Source organism: Aplidium turbinatum, chromosome 7 (assembly GCF_918807975.1).
Source record: "Aplidium turbinatum chromosome 7, kaAplTurb1.1, whole genome shotgun sequence".
NCBI classification, from domain to species: Eukaryota; Metazoa; Chordata; class Ascidiacea; order Aplousobranchia; family Polyclinidae; genus Aplidium; species Aplidium turbinatum.
In genome coordinates, this window is record NC_137478.1 from 7,007,616 (window position 1) to 7,010,625 (window position 3,010).

The following is a 3,010-nucleotide window of genomic DNA, read 5'->3' on the forward strand; positions in this document are numbered from 1 at the left end:
AGACATATACAACCAAGCAACCACACGGCATTTAACATAATGGATTAAAATTGAACATAAACTATAAGCTACAAACGTTTTCGGCCATACACACGTTAGCCCTTATCAAGTAACAAAAAATAACTGCTTATCATATCTACAATGAAAATGAATGACTGATCTAAACACTGAATTGAAAAACGAAATGCAAAATGAAACGGCAGAACAGAAGAAAGGCACATCACGTGGCGTTTAAATTACACCAGGCAAAGACGCAACATATGACGTATCAAGAAAAGACGTTGAGTAGATAAGAAGCACCTGAGGCAAACAACTGTGTATTGAGGCGAGGATTGTATGATTTTATTAGCAAAGCCTCGTGGATTTTAGTGTCGAATTCTGTGAAACATTTACGCATAATTCTAAAGGACTCCAAGGATGGTTTGTTATTTGAACATGTTTGACAATCGAATATGTGATCTTTAATGGCACTTTGCTTGTTCAAATTAGTTAAATCCAAGTGCTCCCTCACTCTCGTGGCCAAATGCCGCGTAGACATACCGATGTATGTACTATTCGCGTCATGCGAACATGTGAACTTGTACACGACATTTGAACACAAGTAGGAGGGAGTCCTAGATTTAAGCTGAAAATAATAGCCAACTTTGAACGTTTTATACACAGGAACAATATCCACGTTGAACTTCATTTTGATAAAACTTGACATATTACTGACAAAGCGTCTCGATGCTTTACCCACAAAGGGAACTGTAAGGCAGTTTTTCCATTCACGTTCGTCCGCTTGAGAGTGCGTAGAACGTGAATCCAAAAACCCCCTCAGCACCTTATTGAAAAACCATGTAGGGTAGTTGTTCGCAATAAAACAAGACCGTAAACGATTGACTTCAACATTAAAATTATCAAAATTAGAGCAAATATCTTGTGCTCGCTTGAGCAGGCATTTAATTAATCCAGATTTGTAGGTTGAAGGACATACAGCATTAAAATTGAGAAGGAGGTTGGTATTGGTTGGTTTTCGCCAAACCCAAGTGTCAAATTTGTTTTTATTAATTTTAATTTCGACATCGAGAAAGGGAATGGTCTGGTTGGCTTTTTTTACCGTGAAAGTTATATTAGGATGTTGCGAGTTGAGAATGTTGAGAAACTGCATACAAGATTTATCATCATTAAATATAGCAAAAACGTCGTCAACACATCAATGTTCCTTTAAAATAAACTATAAACATTATCGCCAATTGTATTTTTTCGCAAGATCAACCCAACCAACCACCTATCAAAAAAGAAATTTTTATAAAACTGTTGCACATAGCCACCGAAGGTATGTTTTTATACAAAGACAAATTATATAAACAAATTGATGGTGTGGCAATGGGCTCGCCTCTGGGTCCAACGCTTGCTAATTTCTTTTTGGCACATATTGAACAAAAGATTTTTTCTGAAACTGATGTGAACTGCCATCCTAAATTGTACCTACGTTATGTTGACGACGTTTTTGCTATATTTAATGATGATAAATCTTGTATGCAGTTTCTCAACTCGCAACATCCTAATATAACTTTCACGGTAGAAAAAGCCAACCAGACCATTCCCTTTCTCGATGTCGAAATTAAAATTAATAAAAACAAATTTGACACTTGGGTTTGGCGAAAACCAACCAATACCAACCTCCTTCTCAATTTTAATGCTGTATGTCCTTCAACTTACAAATCTGGATTAATTAAATGCCTGCTCAAGCGAGCACAAGATATTTGCTCTAATTTTGATAATTTTAATGTTGAAGTCAATCGTTTACGGTCTTGTTTTATTGCGAACAACTACCCCACATGGTTTTTCAATAAGGTGCTGAGGGGGTTTTTGGATTCACGTTCTACGCACTCTCAAGCGGACGAACGTGAATGGAAAAACTGCCTTACAGTTCCCTTTGTGGGTAAAGCATCGAGACGCTTTGTCAGTAATATGTCAAGTTTTATCAAAATGAAGTTCAACGTGGATATTGTTCCTGTGTATAAAACGTTCAAAGTTGGCTATTATTTTCAGCTTAAATCTAGGACTCCCTCCTACTTGTGTTCAAATGTCGTGTACAAGTTCACATGTTCGCATGACGCGAATAGTACATACATCGGTATGTCTACGCGGCATTTGGCCACGAGAGTGAGGGAGCACTTGGATTTAACTAATTTGAACAAGCAAAGTGCCATTAAAGATCACATATTCGATTGTCAAACATGTTCAAATAACAAACCATCCTTGGAGTCCTTTAGAATTATGCGTAAATGTTTCACCGAATTCGACACTAAAATCCACGAGGCTTTGCTAATAAAATCATACAATCCTCGCCTCAATACACAGTTGTTTGCCTCAGGTGCTTCTTATCTACTCAACGTCTTTTCTTGATACGTCATATGTTGCGTCTTTGCCTGGTGTAATTTAAACGCCACGTGATGTGCCTTTTTTCTGTTCTGCCGTTTCATTTTGCATTTCGTTTTTCAATTCAGTGTTTAGATCAGTCATTCATTTTCATTGTAGATATGATAAGCAGTTATTTTTTGTTACTTGATAAGGGCTAACGTGTGTATGGCCGAAAACGTTTGTAGCTTATAGTTTATGTTCAATTTTAATCCATTATGTTAAATGCCGTGTGGTTGCTTGGTTGTATGTGTCTGTGGCTGAAGAAAGTAACCTCTTTACCAAAATTGTACTCTATAAATACGGTGTGCAAGCTCAACAGCACATCATTAGCTACACTGAAACCTGTTGTGGCATCTTTTGGTTCTTTTTGATGTAGCATCAAAGAGCGAACAGACATTTCTTTTCCAAACAAATTGTTTAGCTGAGTACTTGTTCACAATGTTCAGCACACCCTTTCTCAGTCACAGCACTAAATTTCTCACTCCGTCAAGTTAAAAAAAACTTATTTTTTACAGTTTAAACCTTGCGATCGAATGATTTTAGCCCCGAAGTGCATGGAATGGCAAAACGGTTTAGTATAGCTTTGTCTTTTCGCTTCAGA